Source organism: Paralichthys olivaceus, chromosome 9, assembly GCF_024713975.1.
Source record: "Paralichthys olivaceus isolate ysfri-2021 chromosome 9, ASM2471397v2, whole genome shotgun sequence".
In the NCBI taxonomy this organism is placed as follows: domain Eukaryota; kingdom Metazoa; phylum Chordata; class Actinopteri; order Pleuronectiformes; family Paralichthyidae; genus Paralichthys; species Paralichthys olivaceus.
In genome coordinates, this window is record NC_091101.1 from 19,243,749 (window position 1) to 19,260,145 (window position 16,397).

The 16,397-nt window shown below is 39.5% G+C and overlaps 1 long non-coding RNA gene across 1 annotated transcript in view; it reads right to left on the bottom strand.

Moving 5' to 3' along the window:
• LOC138411537 (uncharacterized) overlaps positions 1-16,397 on the bottom strand; it is a 155,443-nt gene that overhangs the window by 40,632 nt on the left and 98,414 nt on the right. Inside the window, exon 2 of the long non-coding RNA XR_011244156.1 lies at positions 84-177. This is a non-coding gene — a long non-coding RNA (uncharacterized lncRNA). The remainder of the gene's footprint in view (positions 1-83; positions 178-16,397) is intronic.

Consider the following 16,397-nt stretch of genomic DNA (forward strand, 5'->3'; position numbering starts at 1 on the left):
TATAGAGAGTCTGCAAAAAGTCACTTGACACAAAATGCACAGGCTTAAGTGAAACAAAAGAAACAGGTGCTCTGGTTGCTCACCTGTAGAGCCAGTTCACATATCAAGGCTCTGTCTTCATGCAATGTTGAATCAGAAGCTCCTCTCCTCTGCGTGTCCCTGCTTTCCCGACTGTCGCTGTAAATAGAGCAGAAATGGCAAAAAAACACTATAATGAATTCAAATGACCATTTCCTCACTTGAACAATGTGGAAGTCAGCAAAGGAGGAGAAATTCCTCCTCGCCATAATACATTTATCATTTTGAATATGATGTGCATGTCTGAGGACTGTTCTTGAAAACAGCATGATAACACATGGAGTGATGTCTATTCAATTTGTCATGATATAATGGATATAAACAGTTTGAGTCAAGGCTGGCTTCAACTCTGCATTAATATTCGATGCATCCATTGTTGCTCTGTCCCATTATTTCCAAAGCAGACCTTGGGGAGTCTTTCAACAAGTGAGGTGAGAGCATCTCAGAGTTGGTCACGTTGTATTTGCGAGATATTTAACTTTGCAAATGTCTCCTAAAATACTAAAGCTAAATGCTGCAGGACCATGTAGCTTGTCAGAGATTTGAGACTCGCTCATGGCTGATGGTTAATGTGGTTTTACAGGCAACAGAGTGATGTCATTACAAAAGATTCCTCTTGAAATATTGATCGATTAGTCAACTTTGAGTGGAGGCTGTGAAACATTGAAAGGCAAGATAGAGCCTGCTTCTCTCTCTGCAACCATTTCTATGACATTTTCACTCAATAACAGCTCCACTTTCAAACCCCCCCCCCCCATACACAGGAGATCTTTCTCCTGAGTAAGTTTGTATGGATTGATGAAGAGCAGCAGAGGATAGATGTAGAACAGGATACATTCCAGTGCTGAAGACAGAGAAGAAGAAGAAAAGAACACAGCTGCCACACAGCTGCCCTGCATGATAAGAAAAGGAGGTTGGCTTCATTTCTATAATTAATTTGACATTCCTTCTTTACCCTCTGGTGGAGCCAACATGAAAGCTGGTCTTAAAGCACACTTGCTAACACATCCATTAGTCTATAAGGAGGATCTAGTTTCTTCCAGCTAAGTTCTCTTCTCTTGGGCAATACTGCTATTCCAGCTCTGCCCCACTCATATGAATTACTCATGCCCTTTCAGTAGTGTTTAGACCCCTGGGTCTCCATAACAAACTTGCCTGAACCAATGGTACTGTCCTACCTCCAACTGAAGGGCAAAGTAAGCATTTAAAGAGCAGTCTCATTATCATTAACCTGAAAAACTTACTTGGTGGCAGAATTTTCCAGTTATTCTTTCAAACTTATATGTTAAAAACTTCTTCTTCCAAAGCAGCGGTATCCCCCCCGAATTCCCGAATCGGTGCTTGCCCACGCATGTTTAATTACTCCTGATTCACAATAGTCATGGAGAATATTCTTCATTACAGCAAGATTTATATCAAAGGTTACCAGGACACACTTCCTATTAACAACCTATTAATGTTTCAATTATCATTTTGCAAAATGGTGAGGGGGGGGATTCGGAGAACAATTAAAATGATTTATTTCTGACACAGATGTGCTTCGCAAAAGAGCAGGAGGGCCTGCAGTCTTGCATTCCTTCAATACAAAATAGTTCATTGCCTGTTCTATTGAGGGAGACCCCCTCAACCAACCCCCAATCAGCCACTCTGATCTCTGTCGCTCTAGTGACCTCATTCTATCAAGAGGGCCTGCAGCTGCTCCTGCCTCATTATGACCAACTACTCCATTCAAGAACCTCTGGTGGAGGTTCACCACGGGATTAGGTGACAGCCAAGATGTCTTAAGATGTAAAGTACCAAATCTTGCAACGTACTGTTTCTGAAAAAAGATGAAATAATAAATTCAAGTGATGTGCTCTAAAATTCAAGATATTTAGGTCATCTGTAGTCTGCTTGTTTGCCTGTAGCTACATGATGATGGACCAATTCAGTTTTATCTGTTATTTGATGTAGCTGAAAAGTCCAATGGTTGTTTATTTCAATGACTATGCCCAAAAATACAGTATCTACAGAAGAGGACTTTCTCTCCCTTCTCCACTGCTGCACTTTGCCAAATTAACTTTATTTCAGGCATGCAAATGACACTGACCCTGGCATTTTAGGTCCACACCTCTTCTCCAATTTTTCTCCACAAAAGAATAATTGAGGTGATCAACACTTGAGAGTCACACAGTCGAGAAGTTGAAATTTTTTTTAATTTATGCTGTTTTTGTAAGTCTCACTAAAACTCAACTCAATTCAAAGTATCTTCAAAGTAAAGTACTCTATTTTTTAGCCTGTGGGCAGTTTCCTCTATCATGCGCTGTTCCTCCATTCTCTTTAGACCAGCTACCGTAAAGGTGATGCTTTGTTCCACAGATTCACACCTATAAGCAAAACGATTAACATCTCTGTTGGAGAGAAATCTAAAAGGCCCAGAGCCGGTTTCACCTCAGCTTGTCCTCACTATCGACTGAATATAAACTCCTCCTCATCTGCTCAGGTCTCAGATTGGGCCTGCGTGGAGATTTGAGGTCCCTGGTGTCCCATGGATGAAAGGTTCAGACTGTGCCACTCTTAAGGCTGTTCCGCAGTCCCAGTGGTTTGAAAGAGATGAGGTCATAGAATGGAATATTAGCTCCATGAGGCCACAGGAAGTTTGTAGAAATTATGAAGATTCTCAGGGATGTATTTTTCTTGTCCAAAAGGCAAGTCTATCTAAACAAGAAGAATAACCTTTTGTTATAGCTTTATATTGTATTGAAGAGGTTAGTCCTTGTCACTATGAGAAGTGGGCTGGTCATTGCTATCAGTAAGAAGACTGATTACCCTCTCTATCTCCCCACCACAACTACTTATCTAATAGGCCTGGCCAGTGGCCACTTCTCTTTGAGGTGGTCACAATGGAACTTTGATCACCACTGAAATGAGTGGCTCAAACAATAGTCTGCATTCACAGAACACCACAGAGTCCCGAGTGAGATGGGAAGCAGCGCCTGCCACATTCCCCCAGCTAGCTTTAATTGGAAGTGATGCTAGACAGATCATATCATAACCATTAGTGATGCCCTGATAAAACTGACCTAGGAGCTGCTCTGTAAAGCCTCTTTGTCTGAGAGGGGTCCAATGAGCCCCAGGACCCCTCTCCCTGCCATCTCCAGCAGCAATCATAGCGTGACCTCAGCCACCTCTCTCAGCCCTTAACGCCCCAGATGCTGGCTCTGGGGCTGTGGAACAGGGGCAGTTGACCTCCCCCTCTCTGGAGGATAAAAACGCTGATAGCAGGGACTAGAAATTAAAGACTGTGGCCTTTGAAAGCCTCCATTATTGTCAGCGGGAGCACGGCAATGAATCTCTCTGGCTCTCTCCATAGACATGCATTATCGGAGGGGTGATTATTTGACCTAAAGTCTCTGTTTGCCAATGATTTATTTTACCCTGGCACAGGTACGTTGCCTGACCTCTGTGCCCTTTAGTAGGAAACAGTGACAGAAAACACCTGAATAGTGTTGGACTTTGGGTATAATAAGTCATACAAATGTCTCAGGAGTTTTAGGAGCCATTTGTAATCTACTTTTGAATCCGTTTCAAATATAATTTCCTCTCTCAGAGGAAAGAAGCCCTTTGCAGGAATATACAGGGAACTAAAAAGATTGGGTCAATTGTTCCTCTGCTGCAGTAATTCTGAAAGATGGATTGTAGTCCAAAGTGAGCGCAAAATGTGCTGTGAAAAGCTAAAACCAAAGGAGCATGTCAATTCAAATGTCAGTTCTTGAGGTAGAAAGTAGGATTCAAAAAATATGCAATATCTTCAAAAAGCTTTGAGGCAGTGAGGGGTCTTTGTTTTCTGAAGAATTTCTCGTTGTTTTGCTTCGTGTGATTTTTTTTATATCTACAAACGATTGTGTAGTTTGAAGATAATTAGCCAAAATATGATTTGAGTTGTTCTACACTGCGACACATTTTTTTCTTTGCATCTGTGACTCATCAACTGCAACTCTGATGAATTGATTATCTACAATGCATTTAATGACAAATTGATTCAAACCTTTTTGCTTTTATGCTTCAATTTATCATTCTGTTTTGGGAAAGCTGCAGTTTACAGGGTTCAGTTTCTTGGCCCTCTGTTTTGATTTGGGCTAGAAGGAGAGAATAATGCTCTTCTACGTCTGTGTAACAAGTAATGCAGCTGCAAAAGAAGGTTTTGTGGTAGAACTCACTTTAGAGCCATCATACACCAGTGTCTTCTAGTTTTCTGTCATCAGCAGTCGCTCGGCTGACTCAACATGCTCAACTGAACTGTCAGTGAAAGAACGTTGTCTGACTATTTATCTTTGTCAATCAGTGACTCATCCAGTCAGGGCTCTTCTTATTTTTCTCTTTCTGCCTTTACCAACAAATCCTCCAACCTGAACAACTGTTTCTGTCATTTGTCTCTGATACAGTCCATATAGTTCTGTATAGTGCCCCTACAGCACCAGGTAACACCAAAACTCTTATTACAATAATAAACATGTTATAAAGGTTGTCAAACACTAAAATCCAACTTCTGTTGTTTTTTTGCACTCAGGCTGAAAATGTTGGGGATTGTTTTGGATGGTTTCATGTTTTCGTTTTTTCCTCTACATGCGCTAAGACCTACGAGTTGTGATTTTTCTTAGCCGCTAAGGTTTTCTTGAACATACAGTGAGAGGGAGTTCCAGCAAATAGTGTGTTAAGTTAATTTAGTAAAATATTCTTGTGACGGGTTAAAGTATTTTGTAAATAAATGTTAATTTCTCACTCGTTTTATCTAAACTTCAACAAGACATCTGTGTAAAACACATGCCCACAGTGATTAAATTAAGCTAACCCCATATTTCAAATAACTGTACAGTATCATGGCATTTCTACTGAGACAGTTGTATATAATTGACATATAAAAGTTATTAGGTCTCCAATAATAAATAGAATGTATTTCAAATTGTGCCCTTGCTCACAACACACTTTAAATAAGGTCAGGCAAGGACACAATTTTTATTCAATATTAATAAACTGAATAAAATGAAATTTACTTTTTTGTACTCATGTTTAACCAAGGCCACAAACTTGCCCTTAAAATACTTTTTTAATTTAATTTCAGTTTTTGCTTTTATTGCATTGAACATGCAGCTTTTGTAGGGATATTAAATTAAATATTGTGTTAGTGAGGTATCAACGTTTCCTAATTAAATTGATATAAAGCTTGATTGTTTCTGCTACAAATTCCAGCGTTCCTCTGAAGCCCATTCTCCACATTAAGATGTCCATTGGGTCCAAACCAGCCAGTTTAAATTTAATACCAATACTGATCAATTAAAATGAATGATTGTTCCCTTTTCTTGTATTCATTAAATTGTCAGTTTACAAAAGGTGGAGATGAGGAAGCATCTTACATTCTGTGTGTTTTACCTATGCTTACAGACATTACTCAATTCAGTTAAATTACGATTGCAATTTAAATATGAATGATATACAAATAAGATGTCACCAGATAAACGCATGCATAATGTTTACACCATACTGTTGTAAATAGGTGCTTTTGTAGTCCTTGTAAAAGCCAGTGACAAAGAAGGGGTTGAATGGTTCTCACTATTCTGCAAGAAGAATAAGAGATTACTGAAAGAGCTGGTATTGGAACGTTGTGTAGAGTGCACGCTACTTATTGTTCCTTATGTTATTTAAATCTCTGAACAAAAGTGAATGGATCGCCTGCAGCTTTCACTACAGGTGTGTGTAGCTTCTTGTGCAGCTGGGGGAAGGAATTGGACATGGTTTTTGTTGGGCCGAAGTTGTAGAAATTGTTCCAGACACATTTCTGCACAACACAAAAAGAGAACATGAAATAGCGCCTGGAATAAAGCGCTAGAAGAAAAGGAGTGCGCTCTGGCCACGGTGGCGAGTAGCTGCATCATCACAAAAACATCTTCACAGATTTCTTGTGGGCGGTTTATGTAATTTGTTACTCGACACCGGACTCGTCAACACATAAACCAGTGTATATGTCTCCATGCTGAGTGTTGTATCTGTACAATCCTGGTTCAGCTTACAAAAGCTGATTTTCAAACCTATGTGGCCACACTTGATTTCTTCATGAGCATTGAGTACTGTTCATATTTTTGTTCCCAGGTGGCATTGCTTATGTTAACACTACCTTTAATGTTGCGGATTAAATTCAAATTGATGTGTAAAAACCTTTTGTCCTCTTAAGTTGTATTCAGACTCAAACAGCCACTGCAGCTCAGTGTAGCAACGCTGCGCTTTCAGAAGTCAAAAACATCCCTGGGGACTAAGTGTCTCTGTTCAATGTGACCTCATGAAGAATAAGTAGCCTGGTCTGAGGGTACCCCCCCAAAACACTTAAACAATGGAAGGCCAACATAACGGGGGGGATAAAACCTACTGTTGATCCACAGTGCCAAACTGTGTGTGTTAGAAACTTCCCACCCACAGTGATTCATTTGGCCTCTCCCTGACTCTCTTGGGAGCCTATTCTCAAATTGAACAGGATGGCTTCTAATGAACCTGCACCTCAATTTCCAGAGCAAACTCGCATTTTTATGGAACAGAGTGCCACCATTACGGGAGGCTCCTTGTGGGATTGTCTATATTACAGCGTCAGTGGTGCAGTTCATCATGTCCCCAGATCAGCATGAGCTGGCAATTGCAGTGGCAGAGGGAAGGTTATTACCTCCACCGAGGAGTTTATGTTTTCATCTGCATTTGTTTATTTGTTAGCAGGATTATGCAAAAACTGCTGGAGAGTTTACAATGAAAATCAGTGGAAGCATGTGGTGTGGGTCAGGGAAGAAAACTTTACATGTTTGTGCACATCCTGATCCAGGAATTACTTTCAATTTCTTTAATATTGCATGATAGGGCATTCTTCAGCATTTTAATTGATTTCTCAGAGAATAATACATGGATCTTGGTTAAGATCCAAATACAAATCTGGATTTAGTTACTTTAAATGTGGTTTCATAAAGAACTGACTCTACTAAGTGCCATTCTGGTTGATGATGGCAGCGGGGATTGACCAAAACTGTTTATTGTCAGTGATCATTCTTCACTCACTGACCATAGCATGATAATTCATGATGATAACCTTTTTTTTTTATTAATAATTATGCCGCTAACCTACAGCAGTTACCATTTGTAACATGCACTTATAAAAGTTCCAACAACTTTTGTTGACAGATTTTCTGCTGTTTGCTTGACAGGGAGACGATTCTAAACGTTTTTCAAAGCATTAGGAGACAGTAATTGAGGCAGACAGGAATTGTTGTTGCCACCTCATATCAGTAAAATGTTGTGCTCCATCCAGACAAAAGCCTTTTCATTTTTGTAGAGCAACTATCTGTCAATCAACATAACATCACAGATTACAGTCTTAGGCCTCAGGAATACGCAAAACATAGATCATCAAACCTTCCAAAGTTGTTTTAGCCCAAAAAATAACAATGATTGAGTGTGTGAATAAATTAAACAAGAGATAAAAGCGAGAGTTTAATTTGAGGCAATATTTTCCCAAACCAATCTCCCACAGTATTCTCTCATAACCAGAGTATGAACACTTTATTTCTCTCATACTGCATATTGCTATGCAGGGGAAAGATGGGACCCCTGCTAATGTTGCCATAGAAATATGATTATTCTGATGATTATAAATCAAGTAGAGACCAATGTCCTTGTGCTGCACTCATTTACTTCACTGTTGGGATTTTGAAAAAATAAAAAACACCAAGCAAAGACAACTAATAGAAAACCTGATCACCTGGGGGCTATATTTCATTCTTCTGGCGCCTTAAAAAGATCCTGGGTGATGAGCTAATGGTGTGACAGAAATAAGATGCCAATATTTTCATTAAATCAAGCAAGAAATGGGAAATTTGCAGCATCAAGGTTTTAACTGTGTGTTTCCCAGTCCTCTCTTGCACAGTGGGAAAATAAGGGCAGCTCAGTGATTAATTCAATGTTGCAGATTGAAAAGAGTGGCAGGAGTGAACCGTGTTATCAGTGCAAATTTGCCAGATACCACTGCCCTCACTAACAAGCAACGACTGCAGAAAAGGTTTTCAGGTTATAATCATTTCTGTTGTAAGCAAATGCACAATATGATCCTGATTGGGCAGCGTCGTCCCTATAACCATGATTTTTATGATGATTGCGGTGTAGGTCAACACACCAAAGCCTGTGACCATCAAAATACCCAAAAAATCATTATTACAGTCATAAAAATCTCACTGTGGTTCTGCTGCAGCACCACAGCCTTTGCCCAGAAACAAAGAGCGTAACTGGGGTGATGCAGGCATTCATTAAAATCAGTGTTTGGCATGATTAATGGTACTTCCAATTTACATGGAAGAATACAGGCTCTGTTGAGGCTTGGGGAGGAAAATTGGACTGCAGTGGTGTTAGGGGTGGGTGGTCCTTACTTTGCTCTGTGGAAACCCACTGGCTTTGTCAGGTTGTGCTGTACTGCAATGCCTCTTAGGGATAAAGTCTCTGGAGCACAATGATTTCCTTTGACGAGTAGCCTCTTAATTTTTTACATTTTCCTTCTCTTTTTTTGGGGTGGAGGCTGATCATTATTTCCTCATTTTGCATTCATTTCATCAGAGATAATTTATCTCTGTCTGCTTTAATGAAGTGATAATTCCATGATAATTAACGTAATCCTGCACCAAAGCAAATTTGCCTAATGACTGTTGTTTTGATAGTCAGATTCGGTGCATGAGAGTATGTCCACTTTGGGAGGAATCGAGGCTCGGTGCCAGGCAGAGGAAACAGGAGGAAGCAGAGTCAGGAGCCAGAAGGACAGAGAAAAGTACCAGAGAATTTTTTACTTTGTGACCTTAACTTTCTGTGGTGGGGTGAAGGGACCCAGAGCACTTTCCTTTCAGCAGTTCAAATAATAGGGTGCTAATAGGTCAGCTCAGTGAAAGAAAGCCTGTTTGGCGTGCCCTCTCATGTCTGACTACAAATACGACTGCCTGGAGATGATGGGGCAGGTGAGCGAGTGCCTGGGCCAAGGTATTGTCCCTGACATTTCATTTGTTCAGGGGTACCAACTTTGACATTTGATTTGTTTGATATTTGTTCGACTCACACACCAGAAAAGTTTAACCTTCTCCGATCCTGGATTAAACATCCATAAATACTCCCTTTGCAGTCATGAATTGAATAGATTAGCATTGGATAAGGCATCAACAATTGATTGTGGCATAAAGTGATGCATGCCTGACCCCTCACAGAAATCTATAACAGTGAGCACTGCATTACTTTCAGTCCTTGACCAAAGGATCACTTTGCTAATAAGTATATTATATATAAAAACAGAAAGTACATAAAGATCTAGGGAGTAATTTACGGGAGGGGGGGGTTGTAACCCCTTCAATAATCAAAACTGTCCTGTACATTTTCTCACCCATAGTTTATTGTAGCTACCTTTGGCTACTCACTAGATGCTATCATCTGGCAAGTATGAGGTATGAATAGTCATTATCAAAAATGAATTAGTATTCAGTGTGATAAGAACGTCACTTTCCATATTCCGGTAGTTCATATTCATTGCATAGGGTTTGAATGTAGATGTATATATAAAGAGGTGTTCAACCATGAGAAATACTAACTAACTCTAACTATGTGTATAATATAATATAACATAATAATAATAATATACTGAGCTCTTGAATCTGACCCTTCACAATACACTGTGCATAAGTGCATTACTCATTGATGTTCAAACTTGCCATGAACCTTAAATACATAATATATAAGTAAAATGTAGGTTTTTTCACCATATTAACATCGCTGGTTTAATGAGATTTAGTTAAAACTAAGAACATAAAAATGTACACAAATAAAAACATTTTTATTTGATTATTTTGGTTACATACAATGTATTATCTTTAGAATAAGTTGACTTTAAGGGAAGTTTATTTGTGTCACTTTTCTCTAACTTATTATTTATCATATAAGGAGGCACATATAAAGAAGGTTTTATAATGATTATATATACACTTCATTAAAAATGTTTACAGACAAGGACCAAGCATGTATGGGTATAATTTGGCACTGACAGCAGGAGAACGTTTCAAAAATTCAGCATTCCGTGAAAATGACAGAAATATAAAGTGTTTTGAAACTGCCGGCAAATGAAACAGATTGGGATTTTTTTTTCTTCTTCTTCAAAAAGAAAACACAAAGCACAAAGACAGGCCTGGATTAATGTCTTTCAAGTGAAAGTGGAGCTGGAACATCCAGCTGGTTTGATCAATCCACTTGCTCACCCTGGATGTGGGGAAGACTGGCAGCCAACAAATCACCACCATGTTTGTGTGTTTTACATGATTAAGCATATGGAGGCAGCATTAAATCACCCTTACCTTGCTTGACAAAGTGACAGCTGCGAGGCCTCCTTCACTTCTCTGAGCATGTATTGACAGGAAGTGTTTCCATTAGAAAAATTAAGATGAATTGGCTAAAACAAAAACATGACCATTACGCGTGGTAACCATGAAATAACAGCATCTTTTAGTGAAGCATCAGGCCCCTGACTGCCACCTAATCAGCCTTTAGCACCGCGTAATATAATATAATGTAAATCACCGGTAGTTATGATCAAATGAATTATTACTGTATAAACAGCTTCTAACATTATATAAACCGTGCATCATTATAAAATGCTTTATTATTGTTTCCTCACCCCTATGAATTGATTCCCTTTTATCCGTACAGTATATCAGTGGTATTGCAGCTGCTCATTTCAGTTAATAGATGAATGGCTCACAAGTGAGCTCACACATTGTGACATCCTGTGAAGAGGTTTGTTGAAATTGTGTGACTTCCGTCTTCCTGACACGAGCTCGTACTCTTACTCTAATGAGACATTTTCATTTTATCTGCAAGGTGAAGATTTCAGCTATTTATTCCGTTCTAATTTTCTCAGTGGCAGGTGTAAACAGACACCCGCAGATGGTCGCTCAAAGAGTATAAGCATAGACATGTTACAGCAATTGGCCCTTACAGGAGTGATCTGGGTCAAAAATGATTATGGAGGCAGATAAATAGGGAAAAAAAGGGCCTATGTGAAAATGAGTCTTACTTTACATTGAAGAGTTAAATACTTTATTGATGATCTAATAAAGGGAAAACAGATATGACATTAGAAACTTACTCAAGTGATTATACAGTGTGACTGCACACAGGTATAGTCCATAAGCCTGATGGATGCAAATGTTCCTTTTATTGACCACAGCAGCACAGTGACATGTTAATTTTATTTATTTAAATTTCTTGTTTAATTACCTCTGCCGAGGAGGTTCCGTTTTTGTCTGCATGTTTGTTTGCAATATTACGCCAACATTACTGGAGGAGATAGAGTAGCCATGGATGAATATGTCAAAATGTGGTGCAGATCTGCATCAGGGGGAAGATTTATTCACTTTCTTTAGCATAGCGAGATAGAGTTTTATAAGTGTGTGCAATCTGGTACAGATCCAAATAAAAATCTGGATCTAATGAATTTAAATGAGTCCAAACTGTCTTCACCACAAATGGAGATATAGGAGACACACATCCCTGGTCCATGAAATGACCTGTAAAAATCCAACTGACTCGTTTCGCTAAAACCAGACAGCGGATGAAAACTATGACAGCCGTCACAACACCCAAACAACAATGTCTACACTGTATTTTGCCCGAGGTATGATCTTTGTAAGCGATTGTCCCTTTAAAGACTCAAAGATTATTTTCAAGAAAGTGTAGCAATTATGCTGTTATGTTATTACCTACACACCATGGAGCTCACAAATTGCATCATGCTCACTTTTCTGTCTGGTCACTGGTCTTTTCAAGTCCTTCAAATGTTCTGTGGATATGCCTGGAGGGAAAAGACGGGGTAGAATTGCAGCCTGATGTCTGAGGCAAACAAAATTGATGAGATGATTATTTTACTCAGCACATTCAGGCTTCCACACGGGTGCCAACTTCCACACTAACCCTTAAAACTGCAGGTTTCTCAAAGCAGAATTAAGACATTTATTAAAAGATTACCCCAGAATGTTTCTTGTGCCGAAAGGTAATTCTACATTGGTGTCCTGTTGAAAAACACATAGTGATTTAATGGGTCTTGTCGGCTTTGGTGGGACTTGCATAGGGATCCGATCAATATTAATAAACTGAATAAAAAGGTGCTCGGCGCTCGGTAGCACCACTGAGTGGGATCCATCAACGCAAGTGACGTTGATCACAACAATAGCACGTTCACGACAACATGTGAGTTCACGACAACAACAATTCTCCAGTTTGGGGTTGCACATTCTAAAATGAGCTTCACCAAACTTTAAAGCTTCAGGGCTCTGCGTGCTGAGTCCAGCAGCCGGTCTTTACTTTCTGTTTCACAGAAATCTGTAACCAGCATTACCACCGGCCAAAAAACTGCTCATTCCAAACCGGCTGGTTTACAACGGTCAGTGTACTGAAGTAGAATAACAAAGTTTTGTCATAGCTGTAAGTGATTAGTAAAAATTAACTGTGAGGAACTGAAGAAAGCCCGTCTCTAATTTACTGAGGAAAAATAATAGAGGGTCTGTCAGACCCTGTGGATAGTGTGGATAGCTGTGTTGAAGACGAGGTTGGAGCGATAGAGTGGCTGCTCATTAAAAACTTCAATATGCTGGGAGAAGAATGGCAATGGGCCCAATAGGCCTCTGCAATGTTGGAAATCTGTGCACCCTTACACAGCGGTTTGTGTGTGTGCGTGTGTGTATCAATTAGGCAGGGTTGTTGGGTTTCTCTCTTCAAAGTACCTAAATAATATAACCGTCAGGGGTCAGCTCCTATTAACCAGTGTGACATCAGGTCTACATAGTGACAGTGTTTACAAAGCAACAAATTACTGAGGAAGCTAAAGAGAAACAGTGTTTAAAAAATGTGACACTACATGATGCAGCCTCGCACACTCTGTCCGACAGAGAGAGGGTTTCACTGATGTAACTACAAGCCTCCGATACTCTCTCTCACTACGAAGGTGGGAGCCGTATAAATTGGCTCTGCTGATTCTGTAACTGCTTCCATCAAACTAGATTAGGAAGGTGAGCTGGAAGATGGACCCCTGATGGTTAATTGAAGTTTTATTAATGCTGCTGAAATTCAACTGGAAAAAAGAGAGGATATGACCGCAGGGCTAGTGGGGAGCCTTTCACATTGCAGTGTTTTAAACCAATTATAGGTATTTTCCAGTGTCTTTATCCTTACATGCTTGGCAAGGAAACCCATTTTGCTTGACCTTGACTGTCCCTCTGCGGTTGTCTGCTCTGAGGATACAGAGCAGCTCCCCAGTGAGAATTCTATGTATTCTACAATTAATTATTCATCAGCTCATTGCTAACATAGCAGTCTGGTGGAGGGACTGACACATTAGTAGTTGGGAGCAGTCTCTTCTCTCAACCTTAATAAGGTGTTTATAGTTGATTATGTAACAACACCATATTCAACATTGGCTCTGCCTATATTCTACCACTGTCACAGAGTATGACAACCCAGTGGATCATTGAAAGCTGTGTACCCTGTTCCAATCATGTCCATACACAGCATTTTAGTTTAATTGACCCCTTGAACAAAAATAATAAATTGTGAAGTGACATTAATCCTTAGCTTCTAATTTGGCATTGATTGCTGGTACCTCCACCAAGGAGATTATGTATTCAACCCAGTCCTTTAGCTTGTTGATTGACTTGTTCGTCTGCAGGGTTACGCAAAAACTACAGAACAAAACCCAGAGAGAGACCATTACATTTTGGTGCAGATCTGGACAAAGGAATTTGTTAATTGAACATTGTGAGATTGTGGGTTTCTTTTGGCTTTTTCACCAATTTCCCATATTTAGGGGACTAAAAGTGTGTTAAATATGGGAGTGGATCAATAAAAAAATTGGATCATAGCGGATTCAAATTCAGTTTCATAAGGGGAACGTTAGTCAGAGCAGCATGAATTACACTAGACAACCAGGTAAATGACAAACAGACCTTTTTGTAAGCTAAGAGGATGGACACCACTTTCATAACTGTTTGTGAGAAAAATAAGCGATGGGTCGGAGTCTTTTGTAGCCTGGACAAAGGGGGAAAAATTATCCTCTTAGAATTTTTTTTTTTTTTTTTAAATAATTTGTTTATTTTGCACATTGTTAAGATTAAATGTAAAATTGGACAGAGAAATCAATCAGAAACACTGTGTTTTCAGACACTCAGAGTTCTGATCTGTGTCCTACAGCGAGTTCTTCAACTGGAGAAAATACATGATGCTGCTGTCAGTGGCATCTGTGGACAAATTGACACGTCTGCTGCTGGTGTTACTGGTGTCAAGCAAATTAAAAACAGGCTGTGTTCGCTGTCATAAATGTTACTGTGATGGTAACAGGCACTTTACTGCCTTCCCAAGATCAAGGTTGGAGCGAGCTGCTCCAGCTACCCATGCACACACAGGTTTGTCAATTTACTGCACCGGTGAGTTCCATAAATATATATTTACACTCTCATAATTTCTTGTGGTGTGTATGTGGTCACTCAGAATTAAGACATGGGACTATACCTGGTATGTTTAAGTAATATACTGTATTTCCATTTGGACATTTTTTTCTGTCACTGTGTGCCACTATGCCCAGTAGACAGGAAAATAAGGTGTCAACAACACTTTCCATGTTGATAGAGCATGCCCTTCTGCAACGGGTCTATTTGGGCCTTTCCAAATAGACCCCATTAAGTACAGCCAGAAATCTGTAGGAACAGCCTTTAGACTGACGACCCCCTTCTGCTGCTGCAGCTTCCAGTCTTTATAACATTAATATTAATTTTCTTGGTTTTAACGAAGCAGGCAACAGGCATGGGGTGCCCTGGGAGCACTGCATTTAGCATCAATGGAGATACAGTCAAACAACCAAACACAGAGGGAGGAAGTTGGCTGTCTCCTTCCCCTGGGCTCCATATTAATGAGACAATGCCACACTGCAGCCAATTACAGACACTCCCAGACAGATGCCTGTGGTCCAAGACAACGTCCCACCGTAGATTCAACCCCCATCTCCCCACAGTCACCATTCCTTTACATGAGCATACACACATAATTTCCACAAAAATCCATACAGGATATACATTTTGCACATTTTCGCTGCTGGCCACCTTCTATGGACTATAAAACCTCCCTTGAACTCATATCTAAAGCATACAGATTGAAAACATATATTATTTGATTCACTTGTAAATTATCTTTCCATCCATGGTAATTGCTTATGTTTAGGGTCATGAGAGCAGGAGCCAGGGGCACTTAAACCTGGATGGACTGCTATTTAAATAGCGGATTTGCCAGGTATAGAGGACACTTCTCTGCAGAGTCAATGGTGATTTGAATTTGCGTACAGATGATCTGTGCACGTAACAAGTGAAGTGTTCACCTGCCTATAAAGGTACACACTATTATATTAATTATGCTCCCTTAAAATAAATATAATACTCAGCCATTACCTTCAGACCAGGTATTTGATGGTCTATGTGCATTCACATCCGGTTCTCTCAAGATAAGTAATATGTCAAAAATTATCACAACCACAGTTCATTTTAAGAATGGTACTCATGTGCAAGAGGATTTATTATTTACCTAATAAATAATATATATTAATTACATGTCAATTAGCATAGCAAAGATGTTGATTAAAATGTTTACAGACAAAAATATCAGATCATGCAGTAAAATGTCCACACATTTATAATTTATATATATATATATATATGTATATATATATATATATATATATCAGTGATGTTTATATTTACGTTACACAAAAACTGCTAATCTCTCAATGCAGACATTTTAGTCTCCAGCTTACCTGACATACATTCTGCAGCCTTTGAAACCCACACATAGATAGAGAGAACATGCAAACTCAAAAAACATGACGGCTCGAGATGGTCGATTTGAGTTTGAACAGCTTCCTGCTGTGAGGTGACTGCTATCAAGAGTCTCATTATGATTCAATATAACATTCCCAAAAGGAGGATTCTAAGTATCATGGCTTCCCAAACACATCTGTTACTTAGAAGCTCCAGAACAGAAAACCTATGACATTTCATCCTCTAGATGGCCAGTTTAACATGACAAAAAATAAGAGTGATGTTTAAAGTACCTTTGTATTTTAGAGGACTTGTCCAACTCTTGTTAATTGTGCATTACAGGGCTGACACAGTGGGAATGAGGCTACCTGCCTGGCAGCACGGCAGCCTATATTTAGGATGGCACCACTGCATGCTCCTTTGAATAGGTAGGCT